This window comes from Sus scrofa, chromosome 16 (genome assembly GCF_054392235.1).
Source record: "Sus scrofa isolate SSC_HxYL_T2T_F1_AM1 chromosome 16, Sscrofa_HxYL_maternal_Yorkshire_Landrace_v2.0, whole genome shotgun sequence".
NCBI lineage: Eukaryota > Metazoa > Chordata > Mammalia > Artiodactyla > Suidae > Sus > Sus scrofa.
The window spans coordinates 39,738,557-39,748,167 of NC_139398.1; positions in this window are offsets into that span (position 1 = coordinate 39,738,557).

Here is a 9,611-nt window from a genome sequence, read left to right on the forward strand (position 1 = left end):
TGGGAAATCATAACACTTTAGAGGAGGAGTCATCAGCAAGAGAGAACATCCAATTTAAGAGCTCATCCTAGAACAAGGTGAACGCAGTCATGGACAGAGAAGGCAAATGCTGGCTTTCTGTGGCCCAAGTATCTGGACCACAGCAATCTCCGAGTCCTGTGTTCAAGAGCACCTGCCGGCGTCAGACTACCCTTGACAGATAATTTGGATGAAAGACTGAAGTTTTGAGTTAGTTCTGATGGAATGGTTTGATTCCAGACTCTAGGATTGCTCAAATACAGGATACTGACCTAACAAATGATGAGCTTGACCAAATCCGTAGCCAAGGGAGCCACAGGAGATACCCAAGTGATTAATTTGAAAGTGTGTTTACATTTCTTCCTCACTCTGTCAGCCTCTCTGACCCCACACATCTGTGGAGTTATTTAGTTTTTAGGTTATGACACTATCTTTTTTCTCCCAAAACAGAGTGTAAGAGAAAAATACTATAAGTGATCTTTCCAGCTTTTCCAAGACACTAGAGACCCATGGAATTTTGATTTCAACACAACTGTAATTTGGAGGTCCTCTCCAAATTTAAAATGAATGTAAAAGAGCTGTAAACAGAAGATCCTCTAAAACATCATCTCCCATCTTAGTGGCTTCTGTCTACGGAAGTTGAGAGGAACAGATGCCACAATTTTCACAGTTTGGAGGGCCAGCCGTGTCATTTGGGGCGCTGATCAGTAGGTCTTTGCCTGGAGCATGGGGCTCCCCACTGGGACCCATCTCTCCTCTGTACACTATAGCCAGGCGGGCACCTTCTTCTCTTTACAAGGCAGATGTCCACTTTGTTCACACCTGCGCAGACCTATCTCTGCTCCTTGGCACAGCAGTGCTGCAGCCAGCTCTTGGGGGCCACCACTGAAGTGCGCCCCCCACATCACTTGCCAGCGAGCTGTTCCTGCTCACAGGATCCATCATCTACAGACTTAGAGCCCACTTACAGAGGGGCTTGACATTTCTGGTCTCCAGAGCGTGCCCATTGTGGTTTCTAAATAAGGGTCTACATTTCCTAAGGTAAATGTATTTCCCTCTTGGTTCTGCGGATGAAAAGTCATGTCATACTCAAGCTAGGGAGAAAAAGGAGATTGTTTTCGTTGAGTCCAACTGAGGATTATAACCCAGGAGACAGGCAGACTCTCAGAAGCTCTGAGGACGGTTCCACCTGTCAGGAGCTAGCGATGTAGTCTTACACATTTTGGGGACAAAGAATCATGCATCATATTGACAAGTTCACCTTACACATAAAGTTCATCAGAGGTGTTTTGGTTGGGCTGTGCATGTTCAGAGCGAGCCTTTAGGTCAGGGTGACACCCCCCTCCCGTAGGGGATGAGAAAGAACTACTAACCTTAAAAAGGACTATGCTAGTGTCAGAAGAAAGGGACCATCTTCCTTAAAGGCTGATTGCCTCCTCCTGCCTTGAGGAGGTCTCCTTAATGTATCGTGCAGAGGCACATGGCCCCTCGGGAAAGGCCCATGACCGGTGGGGACACGTTATGTCTGTTTTGTTTCTGACTTATTCTGATGGCCCTGCCATGGGGAAACGTATGACTTATGCATCATCCCCCCACCCCCTTTGATCATACGTTTCCCTTGATAGGAAGCATTAGGTGATCCAACATGTGGCCTCTCTAGGCCGCAGTGGTTGGTTCCCTGCCCAAGATCATGATGTCCCTTGATGCTAGGTCTTAACAAGCCAGTAAATATTTCCCTTCTGAGAGTTATGCTAGTAGAATGCTTGGCAAGGATGAGAGTCAATTCGAGGATGTCTAATAGGACTTTTGCCAATTTTAGCCTGTATGTGCACATTGTGCACGTCCATTGCCTTACGTGCAACTATAGCTATGGTCACTTTTCAAGTCGCTGAAACATGATTATTTAAATTGGAGTTTTGAATATACAGGATGAGAAAGGCACAGGGGATCATTACACTCTAAGTGATAGAAAACACAATCAATATGGCCAACAGCTATACCAAAGTTACAAGAAGAGATTAAACCAGGAATCCTTGAGCTGAACTTTCGACCTCAGATTTCATTTAGCTTAGGGAGGAGATCCTTCAACATAGACATCTGACTTTTCATGTGAGTCATTAGATGAGCCATAGTAGAGGGCTCATCTGATGTGAAAATGCAACACGTGGTTTGATTTATAGCATAAGATCCCCCTGGCAAAGCAGGTAAGGGTCATTGGATTGTTGTACATTGTCTCCCCCACCATAGAACTTGAGAATTGAGGAAACTAATCAAATATAGAAAACAAGCGTAGAAGTATCTGTTGATGGGAAAGATTTTTATAGAGTATTCATTTGACCAATCGCCTTGCCTTGAACGATCATTGTCCTTGTGCCTCTGGCAGTAGACTTAAAGCAAGCATCGCTGCATGCCACGAGTCATTTGATCGCCAGGAAAAGGAGAGTAATACGTGCGACGAAAATAATAACCGTCTAAAAAGCGGAGTGGGAGGAGTTGCCGCGTCCTGAGGGGAGCCAGCGGAACAGGTCGTTTAGAGGATCAGGCTTTCTTTACATCTTGCAACCACATTGCCTTTTGAAAATTATTTTCTGGGTGTAGCTCACCTTCTCCAAGGTGCTGACGCAAGTGCAACAAATGGTGTGAGCAATAGCACAAACACCTCCTTGTGTGGCCAGTAGAGAATCCAAGGTGATTGTACTCTCCAGTACTACCTGAGCTAAGGAATTTAGAGATGTCTGTCATGCTGCAATGTGTTTTGCAGTTTCTTCGGCCATTTGCCCGAGGTTGGCTGACGGATTTCCGAGCGTATCCCTGTTTATGTATACTCCTGCACCAGGAGCCAAGATCCCCAAAGATTTTGCCATCAGGTGTCTCGGTATCCTGCTGGATTGGACCTCTTTACTCTGTGATGGGGAGAGGAAGAAGGCCCGCCTGTCTCTTTGTAAATGGACAGTGGGGCCACATACCATCCCAACAAGCATAAAACTGCCAGGCATTAAGACATGTGCATGCCCACCTTTGGGAAGGTGAGTCCCTTCCAATTCCCCACATGAAGACCAAACCTAGGGAGCGTAAGGGATTCCTCCCAGAGGATCTCATTGCTCTCATTGATAGCTTCATCAGTTGGGAGTTTTGTTGGCACAGTATTAAACTATAGGTCACCTCTTTTACAGGCTTTCCAAAAGCCATCTGTATGATGTCTGATGTGGCGGAGTTGCTGGCACACATGACTTGCATCTTTCCCTTATTTGTTAATCCAGTAGGGGACACAACGAGGGGGTCCTAGGGTAAGGACCCAGGATAGGGTCCGCATGCCTGGTGTCTAAGGACCCAGAATCGTGTTAGACCAGAGATGGACCTAGTAATACATTGGAGAACTTGAACCTGAAATGGTGGGCCAGAAGGAGGTCCCTGTAACTAAGTGGGAACCTTAGGGATATCGGAAAAGTCAGTGATGGGAAGTACCAGGGGTCTAAATCAGCTTGGTGTTGACCTGGAACTTTGGTGATACACTCAACAATCAGTTAAATTGCCCCTGGTAGTAATTCTTTCTGATAACTTCCCTCAGGCGTTTCTTTCCATCTTGACCACTGGGCCAAAAGCATAGCTAGAAAGGAAGCAATGACTTTCACCTTTGATAGACAGACACCTGGTACATTAAGAGAGTTTGAGCTAGTACCATGCATCTTACAGGCCAGGTCCAGACTCTTGGGCTAGCTGTCTACCACTGTTCTCTTGTCTTCTTCTCAACCTCTGGTGCCTGTGTTAGTCAGTTGAAGCCAGGTGTCAGAAACTAGACTTGTGGTCCTTTTGAGAGAGGAGGCCTTTTTTGAGCTGAGAAATGTGACCCCAAGAGCTTACTGCCTGTTGGTAATACCTGATTTGATCTCTTCCAACGTGGCTGTGAAGAATGCTTTATTTGGTGTCTTTTCCAGTGGACAAAGCCTCAGGTTGTAACCCATGGTTCCGAAGGTCTTCCTCTGGGAGGAATCAGCTTTCTTTAAGTGCTTGGATGGGTCCCTGACAATAATGTAAACTACTTATTGCCTTTGAGAATCCCTGCTTCATACACAGCTTCGGCTACATGCATGGGCTGCCCAGGCATTATTTCAAAAGGGAGTTATTGATGTTTATCAAAAGTGATACCCCACCTAAGGTTGAGGAGTTCCAAGAGAAGAGCTTTTGGCCCCGCAGAGGGACTGGAAGGGGAAAGGGCCAGTGCCAGGGAGCGGGAGCTTTTCTCCAGGGAAGTGGAATTCCCAGGGCTGCTTTTTGCTGAATTTCTAGCACCCAGCACATGTGACCCAGGTTGACCCTGGCTTTGCTAGATCCCCGGCCACCCCGCTGTGCCCAGGAGATCAAGGCACTGAGGGTCCCAACTGGCACTGGCCATCTGATCCCTGTCCCCAGATCCCTCCCCCAAATCCAAAGCAGGAACACAGGGAAAGAGAGAGTTGTTGGGATTTCGTGTCATTTATTAGGTGAGGGACAGAAAAATCCACAAAGGTCTAATGAAGACGAACTGTTACATGCTTGGGAAACCGGAGAGGTGTCTTTGTAATAACATCAGTCCTAGGAGATCTTCCGATGAAGGGATGAAGGGTCTCCAGGACCTAGAGGCAGTGGGCGAGACAGCCCAGGGGGTTTGCCAGCCACTTCAGGGAGATCCGCCGCCACCAGCGTTGCGACGTCGGGTGGTGCCTTCCCAGGCCAGGAGGAGGGCGATGCTCTGGTCGGGTCCCCGCGGTCAGAGGTCTCGGCTTCCAGCTGCTGGGCCCTGGGCGCCAGAAGACTCGCCCAGGGAAGCGCTGGGGGCGGGCGGCGGCCGCTTCTCCCCGGGGCGCCTGTGGCTGGCGGCGGGTCCCGGGCGTCGTGGGCGTGTGCGGGGCGAGCGGCTCGGCGCTCGGCCTGCAGGCGCTCTGAGCTCGGGGTCCGTGCTTCGGGCAGAATGGGCGCAGCAGCCCGCAGGGGGTCGAGAGGAGTTCCCGACTGACGTCCTGGTCGTCCCAGGAGAGCTGGCCCAGACTAGGATACAGAGGGAGCCGCCAGCCTCCGGGGTCCCCCGAGCTCAAGATTTGCAGCGCCTCTGGTTCCTGGGAGTCCTCGGCGGAATCCCAGGGCTCGCGCACGCAGCGGGGAACCGTCTGCTCCATGGCTTTGCGCAGAGAGAGGAGGAAATGTTTAAGGGGTCCTTACCTGGCGAATTTATACTTTGCCTGGCCCTTGGGGATCCAATCAGAGGGTGTGAGGGTGGGCGGTGCCATTTTCTCAGGTTGCAAATAGCTTTAGGAAGCGGGGACGTGAGGAGGTTCTGGGCAAATCCAATCTTCTTGGGTGGAGTTGGCTGAAGGTGAATCAGTTTTGCCGCCTTGATAGGGTTAATTGTTGTTGTTGTTGTTTGCCTGTTTGATTGATTTTTTAGGAGTTGATGAATTTTATTCCGTTTATAGGTGTACAGCAATCTTGCGTGTTTGTTTTAAAGAACGATAGGTACAGAGGCTCTGACAAGACAAGCTATTTGGAAAGTTACCCTTTTGTGAAAAGTTTCCTAAGTGCCTGACACTTTCTGTGTGTGTGTGTGTTTGTTTTTGCGTTGTCTTTTTAGGGCCGCACCCGCGGCGTATGGAGGTTCCCAGGCTAGGGGTCGAATCGGAGCTGTAGCCGCTGGCCCACATCACAGCCACAGCAACACCGGATCCGAGCTGCCTCAGACCTACTGCACCACAGTTCATGGCAACGCTGGATCCTTAACCCACGGAGGGAGGACAGGGATTGAACCTGCATCCTCATGGATACCAGTTGGATTCGTTTCTACTGCACCACAACGGGAACTCCCAAGCACATTTCTTTTCATTTTTCACTTTATTTTATTTATGTATTTATTGATTTTTGTCTTTTTAGGCCTGCACCCGTTGCACATGGAGCTTCCCAGGCTAGGGGGTCAAATCAGAACTGTAGCCTCTGGCCTATGCCACAGGCCTATGCCAACACCAGATCAGAGCCACATCTGTGACATACAGCACAGCTCACAGCAATGCTGGATCTTGACTCTGAGTGAAGCCATTAAGTGAACCAGCTTCCTCCTGGATGCTTGTCAGATTCATATCCACTGAGCCACACGTTTCTATTTAAACTGCCATTTCTGGCTTGTAGAAGTGGAATTCTGGGTCAAGAGAATTCACACTGAAACATTTCATGCATAGGGCCATATTATTGCCTTTCCAAAGATCCTTTCGAATTCATTCCCAAGCTGTGCTGGGGAGTTACTACTCTAGCAACATGAAAACAAATGAAGAGTTTAATACAGGTCACCAAGTTAGTCAAAGTTCTATCTCCTTGTTCCCCTTTGATTGCTTTGATGTTATGGAGCCCTGACCTGGGCCCCAGCTCCCCTTTCAGCCACAGAAGCCCACCTCCACACCCCCCCCCCCAAATACCGCTTGTAACCCTGACTCCACCCACCCAAATCAATTGCACAGGCAGAGAATAAGGCAACTGGTTTTAATCACATTGGAATTGACAGAGAAGCATGACAGTTCTGAATCCAGCTGCAAGAAAGTTCCTTAAGAGAGTATGGATTCCTGAAGAGAGATTTGCTCCTTGGAAAACCTGTCAGGAATCCAGGAGAGGAAGGACCTATGAGGCGTGTTCTGCACCCCAGAGACCTGGAGGCTCTTCCCCCAGCAAGGGAGCAAGGCGGGCCTAGGGGAGCAGTCCAGCCAGGCAAACGAGGGTCACCGCTGAGTTGACTTAGGCTCCAGCCCAGGACGTGGGTCGAAGGCGAAGTGTGGGCCGGGTGGCAGGCTGTGGTCCTTGCCTTGCCAAGTTCCCCTGGGTTTTCTGCAGCTTGGTTGGGGTGTGGGGTGGCTGTCGGCCTGGGTTCCTGGAGGCGATCTGGCTGCGTGTCTAATCTGCCTGGGCTGCTGCTGGCATCTCCTGGCTGTTCAGGCCCAGCAGTGCCTTGAGGTCTGTGGCTTCGGCCTCTTCTTGAGGGGACTGCTGCTCCATCCCGGATTAGGGGTAGCCACTGGCTCTCGGACGCGTGGGTCTCGGCAGCGTTTTGGGCAGACCTCCACTGGAGGATGGTCCGTGTGTCTGGCGCAAGCGTGTTGCAGCCTCCCACAGGCACAGTAGAGCGGGTCCTCGCAGAACTGGGGGCGCTGGCAGGAGGGGCGGCTCAGCGCAGGGAAGTTATCCAGAGCCCAGGCCCAGGCCTGTTCTCGGTTCAGGCCCGGGGGCATGTGGGGCTCTGGATGTGCCCATCTCCAGGGAGGCTCTTCCAGGGTGGGTGCGTGGCCTTCCATGGCTTCAGCCTCCTCACCAGGCAGAGACCAGGAGCCTTTCTAAGCCAAGAGGTGAAAGATTCAGCCTGGTTCTGAGAGCGCCTTTTATACTGTCTGTCTGCTGTGGGGGTGGGAGAGCTGCTTGTGCTGGTAGGTGGGGACAGAGTCTCATTTGCCTTGCAAATTGCCTCGGAGGCTCATGGGATTGAGGAGAAAACTACCTCTTTCTGGGAGGAGCTCTGGACATTGGGACTGGTTTTGGTGATTGGGTTAAAGGAGGGGGATGGGAGGAGAGGAAGGTCCCTGGGGAGAGAAGCCCTGTGCTAGTCTGTCATTTCCATTGGCTGGGGCGCGGTGGGGGTGGGGGAAAGAAGGCCTCTTCTCACCTGGAAAGGCTGACAATTTACACTCCATAAGTCGAATAATTTAGCACACCAGAGAAGACTGCCTGGTTTTAGATAGGAGATTCCCCAGTGATAGATCCTTGCCAGAATATGAAGCTACCCTGGGCAGGAACTGGATTGAAATTCCAGGTCTTCATGCCAGCACATCAGGAAGGGAAACAAATAAAAGAGTGAATAGGTAGGGGTGGGGGAAAGGAGAGTCCCATGCCTACTTAGAATTGTAATATTTCTATTTTTTTCTACACTAGATGATCTGAATCAGAGAGAAACTTCACATATCCTATGCTTTTCCTACCTAATGGGCAAATGCATTGAGAGTGCCATATTTTCATTGGTTTTTTCCTTTTTTCTTTCTTTTCTTTTTGTTATTTGCAGAACTCATATCCTTTTCAATGTAATTACCTGCATTCTATTATTGGAATAGAATAATTCTTCTATTGCAATTCTTCCCATTAGAAACTATTTTATTTTTCATGTGTGTTTTGCATCAGCCAGGTTTATAATATTCTTCTGTGTCCATATGTCTTCAATTGCTGTAATGTTCTCAGGTTATATATCTAATTTAGCTTATTTTTAATTCATTTGTATGTTTCTAAGATTGTCAACAGTACATTTCATCTGTTGCTTCCAATGTTGGCATATTAACCTCTGGTGAGCCCCTGACACATTGCACCTGCCTACTATCCCACAGCAGACTCTCACATTGCCAGTTATCCACCTTCACCACATATAATACAACCCAGATTTAAAGGCTGACTTTGCTTGAGACCTCGCAATAGAGCTCCTTTGCCATTGGCCTTCTGGAAACACCTCACCCTGCACACTGCCCACCAGAGGGAGGGAAGGTTTTTCTCTAAGTCCATGCTAGTCTGACCTAAGGGTCACTAAGGAGGAAAAGATTTTCCTGCTCATTCTCCAGCCCAATTATTGGAAACAACTCATCAAACAGCAGGGCACATGCAGTAGTGTTCACAGAGGAAATGAAGATGTCACGTAGGCTATCAAATGTCCTGGAGTGTCACTTTCAAGAGAAGGGTTTTTTTTTGGTATTTTTTTTTTGTTTTTATCTTTTTGCCTTTTCTAGGGCCGCTCCCACAGCATGTGGAGGTTAACCAGGCTAGGGGTCTAATGCGATCTGTAGCCACCCGCTTATGCCAGAGCCACAGCAATGTGGGATCCGAGCCATGTCTGAGACCTACACAACAGCTCATGGCAATGCTGGATCCTTAACCCACTGAGCAAGGCCAGGGATCGAACCCTCAACCTCATGGTTCCTAGCTGGATTCATTAACCACTGTGCCACGATGGGAACTCCTCAAGAGGAGGTTTTAAGCACAATGACTGAGTCTTTCTGGCACTCTCTCTGTCTGGCTCTTTTCTCCTTCTTGCTTTGCCAAAGAAGGAAACTTTGTAGCTACTTGCCCCCTAGAGGCCCACTTGGCAAGGAACACAGGGTTAGCTCCCAGGCTCTGTCAGTAAGGAACTTAAACTTCATCTGAAACAAGTAAAATGTACTTACAGGATTTTATTGAAAGCAAAATACATTCATACTGCCTAAATTAAAAAAAAAGTTTATTAAATGAGGTTCATGTTCCTAAAAATTAAAAAATGCAGAAATGAAAACAAGGGCCTGTTTCTTTCATTTTTCTTTACAAATTCAAAAGATACTGTGCATTGATTTCACCAATGATCTTCACATTGCAGGGTAATACACAGTTCCTAAACTGCAAATGGGACTGTATTCAGTACATTGATACAGTAAAATAAAGACATAATTAAATTTATAACGCACATATTCTTAAAAAACAAAACTACAAATGACACACAGCACACACACACCAAGGACAAGTCCTCCACTCTCCCCTAAATATCCACCATTTCAGCATGCTTAAAACCAAAACTAAGA